The sequence below is a fragment of the Sorex fumeus genome, unplaced genomic scaffold, assembly GCF_029834395.1.
Source record: "Sorex fumeus unplaced genomic scaffold, SorFum_2.1 ptg000037l, whole genome shotgun sequence".
Taxonomy (NCBI): domain Eukaryota; kingdom Metazoa; phylum Chordata; class Mammalia; order Eulipotyphla; family Soricidae; genus Sorex; species Sorex fumeus.
Window position 1 is genome coordinate 64,746,422 of NW_026606094.1, and position 17,264 is coordinate 64,763,685.

Consider the following 17,264-nt stretch of genomic DNA (forward strand, 5'->3'; position numbering starts at 1 on the left):
TCTCTCTGATAGCCACGTCCACCTGTCCACATACCAAATTCCGCAGGATGGATATATTGTTCCCAACATTCTGCCTTTGGAAATCAACACACCATTTCATCGGTAAAGAATTGAACAGCACCTGGCCCAGACAAAGTAAGAAGTGAACACTTGAAGAATCTGCCATCAGTACTCATTAACAAACTGGCTTGTCTCTTCACACACTACCTGTCTGAATGTAAGGTTCTGTCCCAGTGGAAAACCAGCAGGACCATTCTGCTGTACAAGAAGGGAGACATCCATGACATCGGCAACTATCGCCTGATCTACCTGTTGTCTGTCATCTACAGGCTGTTCACTTGAGTCATCCTGAATAGGATTGGCAGAACACTAGATGAAGGACAACCATGAGAGCAAGACGGGTTCCAAAAAGAATTCAACATGATCGACCATATCTAAATGGTAACCAAGCTCACAGGTTTCTTGAGAGTTCAAGATGCCGCTCTGTCTAACGTTCATTGATTTAAAGAAGGCCTTTGATTCTGTTGAGACTGAAGCAATCATCAAAGCCCTAGCCAAACAGGCTGTTCAAACTCAATATATCAGGATCCTCCCTGAGCTGTATTACGGATTCGCTACCAGGCTCTCACCATTCTACAAGGAAGTGATCATTGACGTCAAGATAGGGGTTTGGCAGGGTGATACCATTTCACTGAAACTCTTCAGTGCCACCCTCGAAAACATCATGCGACGACTGGAATGGGAAGGAATGGGAGTGAAGATAGATGGTTGGCAACTATACCACCTCCGCTTTGCTGATGACATCATTCTAATAACAACAAACATTAGCCAAGCAGCACAAATGCTGGCCAGCTTCAACCGTGAGTGTGGAAAGGTCGGACTGCAGCTGAATCTCATGAAGACAATGTTTATGAGAAACAGACTCATTCCTGACAATCCATTCACTCCAACAGAATGAAAATCTCTGAATGCAGCAATTATGTGTATCTAAGTCAAGAACTCAACATGACGAATGACCTGGCACTTGAGTTACGCAGGAGAAAGAGAGTGGCATGGAATGCCTTCAAGAGCATCGAAGAAATAGCTTAGAAGATGAAGAACCATAATTGAAACCAAAGCACAAAAAATTGTAAATCTACAACTTTAAAAAAAAAATAAAATAAAATAAAGGGGAAAAAAAAAAAAAAAGAAGATGAAGAACCTCCGGCTCTGGGCACATCTTTTTGACTCCACCATTCTTCCTGCATTAACATAGGCCTCAGCGACCTGGGCCCTATGAAAACAGGGTGAGAATGCTATTCAGGTCTCCCAAAGAAGAATCGAAAGAGCTATGCTTGGAGTATCACGCTTCACTCAGGTGAGAGAAGGAATCAGGAGTTCCGACCTCCATCAACAATCGAGAATCAGGGACGCTGTCTCGTTTGCCAAGGTGTCGAAAATCAGATGGGCTGGACATGTAATGCGATTTGGAGACAACCGCTGAACTAAAGCCATTATCGACTGGATTCCCCAGGACGTCAAAAGATCACGTGGCCACCCACCTATGAGATGGTCAAATTTCTTTGTCAAGACCCTGAACAAATGGTTTGAGGCTCTTCGTGTTCCTGGAGCAAGCAAACGCCATTGGGCTACACTAGCACGTGACAGGGATGAATGGAGATGTTACTGGCGCCCGCTTGAGCAAATCGATGAGTAATAGGATGTCAAGTGATCAAGTTTTAAGTCTATGCTCCCTCTGGCCCGGATGGATTCACTAATCTTTAAAGAAGACTTACCCCCAATCCTCTTTAAGCTTTTTCACGAAATTGAAATATCAAAAACACTTCTGAACAGTTTCTACGAAGCAAATATCACACTGATACCAAAAGCAGACAGAGATACCACAAAGAAAGACAATTACAGGCCGATATCCCTGATGAACACAGACGCAAAGATCCTCAACAAACTACTAGCAAATAGAATCCAACTACTCATCAGAAAGATCATACACCATGACCAAGTAGGATTCATCCCAGGGATGCAAGGATGGTTTAACATTCGGAAATCAATCAACATAATACATAATATCAACAAAAGAAAAGATAAAAAGCATATGATCATATCAATAGATGCAGAGAAAGCATTTGACAAGATCCAGCACCACTTTATGATGAAAACCCTAGCCAAAATGGGGATAGAGGGGACTTTCCTCAACATAGTTAAAGCCATCTACCACAAGCCTACAGCAAGCATCATCCTCAATGGGGAAAAACTGAGAGCCTTCCCTCTAAGATCAGGGACGAGACAAGGATGCCCACTTTCTCCAATGCTGTTCAATATAGTACTGGAAGTACTTGCAATAGCGATTAGGCAAGAAAAAGATATTAAGGGCATTCAGGTAGGAAAGGAAGAAATCAAGCTCTCAATATTCGCAGATGATATGATTCTATACTTAGAGAACCCAATAACCTCCACCAAAAAACTCTTAGAAATAATAGACTTGTATAGTAAAGTTGCAGGCTATAAAATCAATACCCAAAAGTCCATGGCTTTCCTATACGCAAAAAGTGAGAGAGAGGAAAGCTACATGAAAAAAACAATCCCATTCACAATTGTGCCCCTGAAAATAAAGTACCTAGGAATCAGCTTAACTAAGGAAGTAAAAGACCTGTACAAAGAAAACTACAAAACGCTACTTCAGGAAATAAAAGAGGACATGAGGAAATGGAAAGATATCCCCTGCTCATGGGTCGGGAGACTTAACATTGTCAAAATGGCAATACTACCGAAAGCATTGTATAAATTCAATGCAATCCCTATAAGGATACCCATGACATTCTTCAAAGAAATGGAACAAACACTCCTGAAATTTATATGGAACAATAAGCCCCCACGAATAGCTAAAGCAATTCTTGGGGGAAAAAAAATGGGAGGAATCAACCTCCCTAACTTCAAACTCTACTACAAGGCAGTAATAATTAAAACAGCATGGTACTGGAACAAAGGCAGAACCGCAGACCAATGGAACAGGGTTGAATACACTGACATCTCCCCTCAATCATATGATCATCTACTCTTTGATAAAGGTGCAAGAAATGTGAAGTGGAGTAAGGAAAGCCTCTTTAACAAATTGTGCTGGCATCACTGGCCAGCTACATGCAAAAAAATGGGCTCAGAACTCTGCCTAACACCATGTACAAAAGTAAAATCAAAATGGATTAAAGACCTCAACATCAGAACAGACACCATAAGGTACACTGAAGACAAAGTTGGCAAAACCCTCAATGACATTGAGGCTAATGGTATTTTCAAAGATGCCACACCACTGGCCGAGCAAGTGAAAACAGAGATAGATAAATGGGACTATCTTAAACTAAGAAGCTTCTGCACCTCCAAAGAAACAGTGACCAAAATACAAAGACAGTCTACAGAATGGGAAAAGGATATTCGCCAAATACACATCTGACAAGGGGTTGATATCAAGGATATACAAAGTACTGGTTGAACTCCACAAGAAGAAAACATCCAACCCCATCAAAAAATGGGGCAATGAAATGAACAGAAACTTTCTAAAAGAAGAAATCCGAATGGCAAAAAAGCACATGAGAAAATGCTCTACATCATTAATCATCAGGGAGATGCAGATCAAAACCACAATGAGATACCATCTCACATCTCAGAGACTGGCCCACATTCAAAAGAACAAAAGCAACCGATGCTGGCATGGATGTGGCGAGAAAGGGACACTCCTTCACTGTTGGTGGGAATGTCGACTGGTTCAGCCCTTCTGGAAAACAGTATGGACGATTCTCAAAAAATTAGAAATTGAGCTCCCATTTGACCCAGCAATACCACTCCTGGGAATATATCCCAGAGAGGCAAAAATGTGTAGTCGAAGAGACATCTGCACTTGTTTGTTCATTGCAGCACTCTTTACAATAGCCAGAAACTGGAAGAAACCTGAGTGCCTAAGAACAGATGACTGGTTAAAGAAACTTTGGTACATCTACACAATGGAGTACTATGTAGCTCTTAGAAAAGATGAAGTCATGAAATTTACATACAAGTGGTACAATATGGAAAGTATCATGCTAAGCGAAATGAGTCAGAAAGAGAGGGACAGACATAGAAATATTGCATTCATCTGGGGGATATAAAGTAACAAAATATGATATCAATACCCAAGAATAGCTGAGATCAACACCAGGAGGATTACTCTATAGCTTAGAGGCCAGCCGGGTATTCTAGGGGAAAGGGCAGTTCAGATAGAGAAGGGAGCACCAAATAAAGGGTGTTTGGAGGATCCTCCCAGGAGGGGAGATGCATGTTGAAAGTAGACTATGGACTGAACATGTTTGCCACTCAATGCCTCTTTTGCAGACCACAACACCCAAAAGGAGAAAGAGAACAAAAGGGAATGCCCTGCCACAGAGGCAGGGTGGGGGGTGGGGTGGGGGGGAGGGATATTATCCATGGTGGTGGAAAATGGGCACTGGTGGAGGGATGGGTATTTGATCATTGTATAACCGAAACCCAAGCACAAAAATTTGTAAATCTACAACTGTACCTCATAGTGTTTCACTAATAAAAAAAAATATTTAAAAAAAATAAGTCTATGCTCCCTCTTTCCTGACTCTACGCATCATTTTGTTTTTAAAATTTGTTTTCAACCTGAATGTTGTAGAAGTATTGGCTTGTGCAAGAGAGACAATTCAATGCGTTTAGTACATGCTTTGGTGCAAGAGGCCCAGGATTCAATCCTCAGCACTACCTGATCGTCTGAGCACTCACTGAGTCGAGAGTAACTTCTGAACCTGTCTGGTGGGGACTCCAAACAAAAGAAAACTGAAGTATTTCTCTCTCTCTTTCTCTCTCTCCCCCATATATGATTATCTATATACATACATATATAATAATATATGATAATGCATATATATGTATATATATATAATCAAACATATATATGATTGGGCTGGAGCTATAGCACAGCAGGTAAGACGTTTGCCTTGCACGCGGCCAACCCATCCAACCCGGGTTCAATTCCTCCACCCCTCTTGGAGAGCCTGGCAAACTACTGAGAATATCTCACCCGCACGGCAAAGCCTGGCAGATGTATTCAATATGCCAAACACAGTAACAAGTCTCACAATGGAAATGTTACTGGGCCTGATCAAGCAAATTGATGAACAACGGGAGGACAGTGTTACAGTGCTATATATGATTACCCCATTTTTCCTTTTGGGAGGCTAGGCTCTCCGCAAGAATGCTCAGGTGATAAGGGCCTGACAGTTTAGTTCTAATGCCAGACAAAGATATTGCTCATGAATGGTAAGTGGACTCTATAAATTGTGTCCACTGTTATTAATGTGATAAGCAGCTGGTATTGTTGGTGGGAATAAAAAACAGTATAATTTCTCAGAAGATAAATTTGATAGGTCTGTCAAAGTTTCTGGAGTTTACCCCAGAGCCTCAGTTACGGATATTTGTCTTGTAAATAGACTATAGCAGAGGTCTACATTAAGAAACATTCTTTATTGTTGTTGTTTCAGGGTCACACTGGCAGTGCTCTAGGCTTACTCCTGGCTCTGTGCTCAGGGGATTTTATGAAATTCCAGGTCAGAGGTCAGACAGAGTTGTTCAAGGCAAGCATCCTACCCACTGTACTATTTCTCTCACCCTGAAAAACATTCTTTAAAGTAATATTTGTAGTGATAAAATAAATAAATCTGTAAACAACTTAGTTTTTCATTTAAAAATGGAAGGAACTGGGGCTGGAGCGATAGCACAGCGGGTAGGGCATTTGCCTTGCACGTGGCCGACCCAGGTTCGTTTCCCAGCATCCCATATGGTCCCCTGAGCACTGCCAGGAGTAATTCCTAAGTGCAGAGCCAGAAGTAACCCCTGTGCATCGCTGGGTGTGACCCAGAAAGCAAAAAAAAAAAAAAAAACTGGAGGGAACTAACATAGCAATTTTATGTAGTGAAATATTATGCACTACCAAAAATGTCAAGTAAAACCATGTGGACTAACAGGAAAACTGCCCAAATGCACTGTAGCACTGTAACACTGTCCTCCTGTTGTTCATCGATTTGCTCGAGCAGGCACCAGTAACGTCTCCACTGTGAGACTTGTTACTGTTTTTGGCATATCAAATACACCATGGGGAGCTTGCCAGGCTCTGCTGTGTAAGTAGGATACTCTCAATAGCTTGCTGGGCTCTCCGAGAGGGATGGAGAGATTGAATCCAGGTCGGTCTCGTGCAAGGCAAACACCCTAATTGCTGTGCTATCACTCCAATGCATATCTCTTAATTAAATTGCATTTAGCAGTCACGAAACACCTATTTTAAAAGTCAAATAATACCTATTTCATTGATTTACAAAATGCAGTGATTCTTTATTCTACCCTTCCCCTGTTATTCTACCCTTCCCCTGTTTTTCCTCCTGTAACTTCTCCATTGATAATCACTCCCCGCTAGCTTAGATTTTTCTTCTGGCATTTCACCGATCATTTCATTTAAAAAAAGTACTGTACAATAGAAATACAATGCAATTCACAACCGTAACTTTAAATTCCTTAGAATCCACATTTTAAAAAAAAGTAAAAGAAGCAAGTGGAATTAATTTTAGTATCATTATTTTACTGTAGCACTGTAGCACCATTCTTCATCGATTTGCCCGAGCAGGCACCAATAATGTCTCCATTGTGAGACTTGTTGTTACTGTTGTTGGTATATCGAATCTGCCACGGGGAGCTTACCAGGCTCTACTGTGCGGGTGGGATACTTCGAGAGGGACGGAAGAATCAAACCCAGGCCGGCTGCTTGCAAGGCAAATGCCCTACCCGCTGAGCTATTGCTTATCACTGGAGTGCATAATCAATATAGAATTCTTTTGGAGGGCCTCCAAATGGTACTCACAGGTAACCACTCCCAGTACCATGGTGCTGGGGCCAATAGGGCTGTACCCAGCAACATCCACAGCCACGGGGCTGGCTCAGGGACCACTCAGTGTCAGAATCAAATCATGCTGTGCCATCTCTGTGTGGCATTTGAGCCATTTCCCTCAGTCCAATACAGAAAATTCTTAGTGATACTAAGAATCACTAAGATTCCACGCCAGGCTGTGGGGCAGGTGAAAGCCCTCCCCACCCCAAAGGACCCAGCCCTGGCAGCCAACCTCCACTGCCCAACCACTGCCACACTCCAGGCCACTTTATGGACACATTATAAGACACTTCCTACCCACTTATGCTCCTCAGAGAGCCCAGGAAGCTACCAAGAGTATCCCGCCCTCACAGGCAGAGTCTGGCAAGCTCCCCGTGGCATATTGGATATGATAAATACAGTAACGACAATAGGTCTCATTCCCCTGACCCTGAAAGAGCCTCCCATCATTGGGAAAAGATAAGTAAGAAAAGACTGCTAAAATCTCAGAGCTGGGAGGAATAGAGACGTTACTGGCACATGCTTGAGTAATTTGTTGATCAATGGGATGACAGGGATACAGTGATACCTTATACCTTCTTCATCTGTTCTAAATCTTCACACTTCAGTGCTGCCTCACTCTTAACATTTCTTAATGAGCAGCAGACATGTTCTCGACACCCAATAGTCATAGGTGGTAAGTGATGGTCACTCTGGGTAGCCTGGTACAAACCAAAGAGCATCATTATCTTTTGACTCCTTACTCACTCAGGTTAGCAGGCAAATGAGGCTCAGTGCTGTCTCTCTTACAATTTCATATACGCTTTACTTCTGGTCAGGTATTCACACAGGTTGATTCACAATGAACTCAGTCTTTATATGATATGCACTCTTTTATTTTCCTGGCTTTTTGGGTCATATCCAATGATGCTCAGGGGTTACTCCTGGTTCTGCACTCAGGAATTACTCCTCGTGTTGCTAGGGGGACCATGTGGGATGTCGGGGATCAAACCTCTGTCAGCCATGTGCAAGGACAAACACCCTCCCTGCTGTACTATCACTCTGGCCCCAGTATGCCCTTGCAACTGCTAATCACAGTCAAGCGCTGTAATATGCAGGAATCATGCTTGCATCTTTGGTTTTGCTTTTCCTTACTTTAATAAACAGCATGGCTTTTAAGTGGTACAAAGGTCTACACCTAGTGTAGGAACACTGCGTAGGGGGCTTTCAGTATCGTATTCCACAAGTCAGCCAGTCCCTGCAGGTAACCTCTTGTTCACAGTAGTCTCCAATCTTACAGTCTCTTACTTGAGACTCACAATTTGGTTAAGCTTGTGTTCAAGTAGTTTCATACCGTTGAAGGAAAAGACAACTGGAAACATAGTGCAAGGGTTAAGGTGTTTGCCTTGCATGTGGCTGACCCAGGTTCAATCCTAAGCACCACATTTGGTCCCTTGAACCCCAACAAAAGTGATCCTGGGTTGGGGGTGGGGCAAGTGTCAGGGGAGGGGAAGAGGAGGAGAAGGAGGAGGAGGAGGAGGAGGAGGAGGAGGAGGAGGAGGAGGAGGAGGAGGAAAAGGAGGAGAACAACAGGAACAAGAAGAGCAACAAGAAAAAATTATTTCAGATGTCCCAGTAACACTTGTTCTATGGTTTTGGCAGAAACAAAAATGTTCATACCCAAATTCATGTGTAATCTCAAGGGACTCCAAAACAAAGTAGAAAAAAAAAAGAAAACCAAATTAGGAATATTCTTGTTTCTTAAAAAACTATTACAAGGCTATAGTAATCAAAATCTATAATTTCTATAGATGTATAGAAATCTATAAATGATAATTAAATAAAGAGCCTAGAGGTAGAAAATGTGGCTAAAGAGAATATGAGAACTTCTAAGGTTATTTTTTTCTCTGTAGTACTGGTATAAAGTACTGGTATAAAGATAAACATATGGAAAAAATAGAAAACCAAAAATAAATAGAAGTATGACTGCCATATGATCCAGCAATCCCACTTAAAGGAATTAAAGGCAGGGCCTCAAAGAGATATTCATGTGTCAGTGTTCATAGCAACAGTATTTATTTATCATAGCCAGAACCTGGAAGTAACCCAAATATTTGTCAATAAATGGATGGATGAATTAAATGTGCTACATCTTTACCATGAAATATCATTCAGCCTTAAAAAAGAAGAACATCCTATCAGATGCTGCATCGCAGATGATCCTTGAGTATATTATGCTAAATGTCCCATACCAATCACCAGAGACAAATACTTTCGATTTCATCTGTAAGAGGTACATGAAGCAGTCTATCTCATAGAAACAGAAAGTAAAATTGTGGGGCACAGAGGAAAGGGGAGTTATTTATGGGTACAGACTTTCAGTTTTGCAAGATGAAAACGTTCTGGATATCTATTTTATAAAAATCTCAACTAATGCTACTGACTGGAAAACAAATATGTAAGATAGTACCTCTTCACATCACACTTTAGATAAAAAGTTAATATCCAAGTACATTCTTAAAAATCTACAAAGCTCAGTAACAACAACAAAGCAAATACGCCTGTCAAAATATGTGAAAAGGATATAACAGACACTTCCCCAAGGAGAACATATGGTTAGACAGTAAGTTATCATCACTTATTACCAGGGAAATACAAATCATAGCAAGGAGATAGCACCTGACACCAGGGAAAACAGCATGAATCAAAACAGCTGGAAACCTGAACCAGAGCAATAGTGCAGGACTTAAGGTGCCTGCCTTGCGTGGGGCCAGCCCTGGTTGGAATCCCTGGCACTGTACATGGTCCCCCAGCATTGTCCCCTGCACTGTATATGGTCCCCCTAGCGTCACTTAGGGTCACTCCTGAGCACAGAGCCAGGTGTAAGCCTTAAGCACCACTGGGTGCTACCCCCTGCAAAAAAAAGACTGAAAACAACCATGTTCTCAGTGATGGGGTGCAAAAGATCATTCTCTTTCACAGATGGTAGGAATGTCAATCTGGTTGAGCCTTTGTGAAAAAGAGTGTGGTGATATCTCAGATAAGTAATAATGGAGCAGCTGAGCATATGGCTGGTCACTTCTGGGCAGCAATCGTAAGAACACAGGAGCATTCACTCAGAGAGATACATGCAAACCTAGCTTCATTGCAATGTTTAGTACAATAGTCAGGGTGTGGAAACAACCCAAGTGTACCAGAACTTACAAAGAAACACATAATGGAATGCTCTGCAACTATATAAAAAGATGAAATCTTACAGTTTGCTGCAACTTGGATGGAAGTAGAGTATCATAAAGTCAGAAGGAGAAGGATAAATACCAATGGCATTATTCATCTGAGGCATACGGGGAGACAAAGCAGGGAACGGACAATATCAAATGAGGTCAAACTCTGGATCTTGGGTGACAAAACTGAGACTACCACATAGATGGAGAAAGAAGAACCGAACTACAGGGGATATAAGGACAGTGTAGAGGGTCTTGGGCACTTGGTGGTGGTGAAGGTACAGTAACTTTGCATATCAAAATCATGGAAGTTAAAATTACTGTAACCATGTCTTAAGTCACAATAAAAACGTAATATGCTAAATGTCATACTATGTGTTTTATTTAAACCATAATCGTTTTCATGAAGGAGGAGGGCTTCCCAAGCAGTGCTCTGGGAGCCTGGCATCCACTCCCAGTGACAGCCAACCAGAGCAGGAAGGTCATTTTGGGGGCCCTAGGATACAGAGATGCTTAAGCCCTACGGGGTTGGAGACCACCAGGGTCACCCTAGTTGTGCTCAGGGCCACCAGGATCTTTCCCTACAGTGCGGAGGGCCTCTTGAGTAAAACCTGGCTATGCTTGGGGGACTGTGAAGTTCCAGGTATTGAACTGGGGTTCACAGAGGCAGAGCATGTACTTCTGACCCCTGTGCCATTGCTTTTATTTCCCACAGTAATTTTTTTTAAACACTGGTGAATGGTTGAGGACAGAGAGAGGGTGACAGCTCTCAAGCTATGTCTTGAGTCAGGCGATCATAGTGCTTCCTGATTACTCTCAGTCACCCCTGAACCTCCCCGCAGCCTCTCCAGGAGATTCCCCTCCTTCTCTGCTGTTTCTCAGACCTTCCTCTTTCTTGACTTACTCATCTATACAAAGTGCATCTTTAAAGCTTCCTGAGAACAGGATCCTTTTCAAATGTTTTCAATTGGCCTGTCCGAGAGTGTCATTCTCTTTAACCTTCTCCCTTGACTCAAAGTCCTTCATAATTTTATAAGCATTGCACACAGCTTTCTAGTTTTCAGGGCTACTGTTGAGAAGTTATAAACTCTTCTGATGGCAGGTCATTCGTAGATGACCTAAACAATTTTCCTAATTCCAAAGGTAAGAAAATTTCATAAGTATGTTGAAGCAATCTTTTTTAAAAATTTTTTTAATGAATCACCATGAGGTACAGTTACAGACTTACAAACTTTCATGATTACGTTTTAGTCATACAATGATTGAATACCCATCCCTCCACCAGTGCCCATTCTCCACCACCAGTGTTCCTAGTATCCCTTCCGCCACCCTCATCCCATCCCTCCCTCGGCACCCCCCCCCCCCACCGCCTCTATGGCAGGCACATTCCCTTTTACACTCTCTCTTCTTTTGGGTGCATCGTGTTCAGTATAGAGTCTACTTTCAGCATGGATCTTCCATTCCAAACAGACCCTCCAAGCATCCTTTACTTGGTGGTCCCTTCTCTATATCAGCTGCCTTTTCCCCCAGCATGTGAGGCCAGCTTCCAAGCCGTGGAGGAATCCTTCTGGTCCTTATTTCTACTATCATTGGGTATTAGTCTCCCATTATGTTACTTTATAAACATACATGTTGAAGAAATCTTTCCGTTCATTGTACTGCACAATCATTTATCTTTTTTTAAATCTCAAAATTCATGTTTTCCAATTCTGAGAAGTGTTTTCCCCTCCGTGTTCTCTGTTCTCTCTTCCTTTCTGGAACTCTTATTGTTGGGACTCCTAAACTCACACATTTTCCTCTACTTTCCTCCCCCCGCTTTGTATTTTTGATTCTCCTTTTTGTTCCACTTTCTGGGAATTTCCTCGATTTTTTTTTTATCCAACCTTTCTCTTGAGCTTTTCTTCTGATCTTTTTCCTGTATTCCAGGGCTTTTTTGTTTTCAATTATTTTTTTTCTATAGATTGGGGCCTGCCTGCCTCCGTGCCTGGCTATCCTCACCGGGACCTCTTGGAGGAGGATGGGTTGAGTTTTCCTCCCCACCCCGAGCAGAGCCCCGGCAGCTGAAGACCTCCGGTTCCAGCCACAGCCATGCTTAAGACCCCTCTCCACATGTTAGGACAAGCCTCATGCATGAAGGAACCGGCAGAGGAACCCAGGTGAGTGGGACCTGGGGCATAGATCTCTAAGCCTGCTCGGATTGGGACTGGGGCCTCCTCCACCCAGATCCCCCATCTTCCAGTATGTAGGTGTTACACTGACCCCAGTGCCATGTAATCCCATCAACAGCCAAGACCTAGAGACTATAAAACCCTGCTCCGGGAAGTGCGTGGCTGCATTTGCGGCCGTGCAACATCTTATTATCTAGTTCTTACTCTGGAGAACCTGGCAGGCTACCAAAAGTATCCTGCTGACATGGCAGAATCTGGCAAACTCCCTGTGGCGTATTCAATATGCCAAAAAACAGTAACAATGATGGGTCTCATTCTCCTGATCCTGAAAGAGCCTTGAATGTGGCACTTTTTAAAATCTCAGGGCTAGGATGAAGGAGACGTTACTGGGGCCTGCTCAAGGCAATCGATGAACAACAGGATGACAGTGATACAGTGATTCTATAGATTGTGCTCTTCTTTAGTAGGAGAAATATTTTCCACAAGTGCTAATATTGGATTGTCCTATAAGTACACAATCTTTCTCCTCCAAGTGTCTTTTTAAAATTTTTCTCATGGTAGATGCTTTCCTCCCATTTTTTCCTGGTCACCTGCTCATGTTTAAAAGAAAAGTATAAAAGATTGCTTAGAAGCATTAAGCTTGAGGATGGACACTACTGACCCTGAGAGTCACTCTACAGTAGTCAGCAGATAATGCAGTGTTGGTAATCCAGCGTCTTTCTGCTTCCTTGGGTCAGATTCTCTTTCCAGGCCCTACCAAGAGGATAAGTACAGGCTATAGAATGCAGGTGAGGGGATGATGACATATAAAGACCATACCTCTTTTCAGAACAGAGTGTAGGTTTCACCACAGCCTGGCATTCCTAACCCAGACACCCCGGTTTCCACCTTCCTCCCCCGTCCTCAGTACCCTAAACCCGTATTCCAGCTCCCTATTGAGCCTTGGGCCACCCAGAGCCAAGTCACAGCAGCAGCAGCACTCTCCCACTGCCCTTCTTCCTTCTGAAATGCTAAGTTTTTATTCCTCTTTCATCAGCTTTCACTTAAAATTTTTTTTTTCTTACAAGGAAATCCCTTTCTCTGTCCGGATCACACACACAGCTGGGCTGAGTATCACCAGGAGTAGCCCCAGTCCCCCAGAATTTGTCTCATGATAACCCCCTCTCCCCTACCCTGCCCCACCCCACCTCCCACCAAAGAAAAGGAAATCCCTTTCTGTAGTGTTAGTGGCATTCTGGAAGGCAAAAAAGTATGTACTCAACTAACATTACATTATTAACCCAGAAAAATAGCTAATTTTTAAGGGGGGGGAGTCAGAATCAGACTATATAATACATTATGTTATAATTTATTCTACTTAGAATTACGTCTGTAAAGTTCCTTTTCTTTTTTCTTTTTGTTTTGGTTCACACCAAATGCTCAGGAGTTACTCCTGACTCTGCAGTAATCAAGGGACATAAGGGATGCTGGGGATCAAATGAGGGCGGGCCATGTGAAAGGCAAATGGCCTACCGCTTGTATTATTGCTAGCCCCTGAAAAGTGCCATTTCTTAAGGATAACATATCATTAGCATGTCTAGTAAGCAAGCAGACAGACTCCAATGTGTCTATGCTTCAGAAAATGGGGAAGTTGTACATGCTACTTCTCCCCACCCTCCCCGGGCCCCCAACCAAAGCATCAAAGCCTACTTGCCTTCCACAGAAATAGAAGAAACAAAAAAAGAGCACTGCTTATCTGGGATAGTCCCTAGTTTCATAATGCCAACTGTCTGATTGTTGGGGACACTCCTGGATGCTCAGGGAAGATGTCTGAGTACCTCATCCCACCTCCCCCTCAGGCAAATAATTTCTTTAGCATCCTGGGTCAGAGAGCTAGCAGCTAGCATGGCTTGTGAAGATCTGTGCTTAGCAGACATCTGTCTGACAAGGGTCAGAGCTCAGCAGTAGGTAATATGATTATCATCAACATTAGCAGTCAGAATCATTTATTCCTTGTACCTTATGCATCACAATTTGTAATATATATATTTATGCACACATATACTATATCAGGCTGGAGCAATAGCATAGCGGGTAGGGCATTTGCCTTGCACTCAGCCAACATGGCTGACCCGACTTCGATTCCTCTGCCCCTCTCAGAGAGCCCGGCAAGCTACCGAGAGTATCTCGCCCCACGGCAAAGCCTGGCAAGCTACCCGTGGTGTATTCAATATGCCAAACACAGTAGCAAGTCTCACAATGTTACTGGGCCCACTCAAGAAAATCGATGAACAACGGGAGGACAGTAACTGTGACAGTGACCTTATGCATCACAATTTGTAATATATATTTATGCACATATATCGGGCTGGAGTGATAGCATAGCAGGTAGCCTTGCACGCGGCCAACCCGGGTTCAATTCCTCCATCCTCTTGGAGGGACAAGCTACCAGCAAGCTACAGAGAGTATCCCACCCACACAGAAAAGTCTGGCAAGCTCCCTGTGGCATATTCAATATGCCAAAAACAGTAATAACAAGTCTTACAATGGAGATGTTACTGATGCCTGGTCAAGCAAATCAATGAACAATGGGAGGACAGTGAGACAGTGCTCCAGCCTGGTGAATGCATTCACTGTTGGTTAGATATCCTATAATATGAAACTAAACCACTTACAATCCTAGATCCTCTCTAGCTGTAAATTAGCTTAAGTAATCTGAGAAAGGGGCTGGAGTGATAATTCAGCAGATAGAATTCTTGCCTTAGATGCTCCAGACCTGGGTTAGGGCCTCAGCATCCCATGTGATAAATCCTGAGCACCACTAGGTGTGGCTCAAAGTAATTGGGAAAAAGTAATTTGCAAGAATAATTTATGATAGTATAAAATATGGGCTGTAGATATAGCACAGAGGACAGGGTGTTTGCCTTGCAAGCACTATTCCATTCTTTCAGTTGATATGGTGCCCTGAGTCTGCCAGGATTGATCTTTGAGTGCAGAGCCAGGAGTAAGCCCTGAATACAGCCAGGTGTCTCCCAAAAACAAACAAAAATCTCTGAGACAACTAGTCACACTATCCAGCAACACACCCTAAATCTAGAGTTACCACACGTGAAGGAATTCTGTATTCTATAACTATGGGTTTCCATCTGCTTTTCCCGAGTGACCCAGGATTCACACCTTGAATCAAACCATGATCATCTGTGGCCTCCGTCCTGTCACTGTCTCTAGTTTTCATGGTCAAAGGGATTTCCCCATAAGTTCACTGAAAAAGAGAGAGCACGGGTAATTTACTAAATCTTTCCCTTCCTTCCAGTCACGAGGTTTCTGCAATTTCCTATCTGAGACACTCAGATTAGAAAGTGGCAATGAATGTATCTGAAGTATGCCACAGCTGTCACCTTATGGTTCAGAGAACATCAAAGAAACTTGGGTGTATGCATGTTCCCAGCCAGATGTAAACATGAAAGAGGCAGATGAGTTAGATCAAGGGGATATATAAGGAAGAACTGAACCTAAGCCTTATGCGTTTGTCAACAGGGGGTCTGAGGGCAAATGCCTAATAGTGTTCAGGGCCTACTCTTGGCTCTGTGCTCAGACCATATGTAAGGTGTTCAGGGAACCATATGTAGTACCAGGGATGGAACCAGGATTCGCTGCATCTTAACCCCTGTACTATTTCTCTAGCCCCATTTATCAATATTTTTACTAAGCACTTGCTGTATGCCATGCTCTGCACTAGACATTGGGATAGCACTGTAGCACTGTCCTCCTGTTGTTCATCGGTTTGCTCTAGCAGGCACCAGTAATGTCTCCATTGTGAGACTTGTTACTGTTTTTGGCATATCGAATATGCCACAGGGAGTTTGCCAGGCTCTGCTGTGTGGGCGAGATACTCTCAGTAGCTTGCCGGGCTCTCTGAGAGGGACAGAGGAATAGAACCCGGGTTGGCCACATGCAAGGCAAACACCCTACCCGCTGCGCTAAAATCTGCTATCTGCTCTCATCCATGTGTCATAGAGTGAAAAAGAGAACAAGCCTAGAGCTAAGGTCTAGGTGAGTGGAAGTTGGTTCAGCAAAGAAGGGGAAGGAGTATTCCAGACAATGGAGCAGATGTCCATATGGCAGGCAGGAGCTGACACTTTCAGGAATGAGAAGAAGGAAATCAGACCAAAAAAAAAAAAAATAGTAAGGGGAGGGATGGAGTAGTGGGATACACTGAGATAGTACAGGGGTTGGTGCTTGCATTGCACATGGTCAACTCCTGCTCAACCAGTGGTACCCAAATAGGGTTCCCCAAATACTGTCAGGAATGATCCTTGACCATTGCTGGGTGTGACTTAAGAAGGAAAGGGGGAAGGGAAGGGGAGAGGAGGACAAGATAGCACCATATCTTGAAGGACACAGAAGGTCACATCATCATGCTTCTATTCTGACAACACTAGGAGACACTGATGATTCTTAGAACAGTTGGCAGCGTCAGCAGAATCACAGGTGGAAAATTTGGGCTGCCACCAGATGGGAAGGTATGGTCAGGCTGGAAGAAGGTGAAGACCTAGACTGGGGTGGCAGCTGTGGAAACAGATACAGGTTGATAAATCTGAGAGCCGTTTATCAGGGAAGACTGACAAGACGTCCAGAAGACTATGTGTGAGATGCAGGATGAAAAGCTATGGGCAATGGCGCCGGATTTTCACCTGAGACTTGTAAAAGGAGCAGGGAGTGGAGAGGCAGGAGCAGCAGGCAAAGGGCTTGGGGAGCTGAAAGGTGGAGTTGGAACTCACTCTATGAACCCTACAGACATCCCCTTCTCTGCTGCCCCCCTTCAACCCTAGAAGGCTCAGAGTGCTGGAAACTTGGGCCACTTGAACTCTACCACTTTGAACTCTACCACTAACTACTACCATTGATGCTCTTCGTGTTCCTGGAGCTAGCAGATGCCATTGGGCTACACTAGCATGCAACAGGAATGAATGAAGACATCACTGGTGC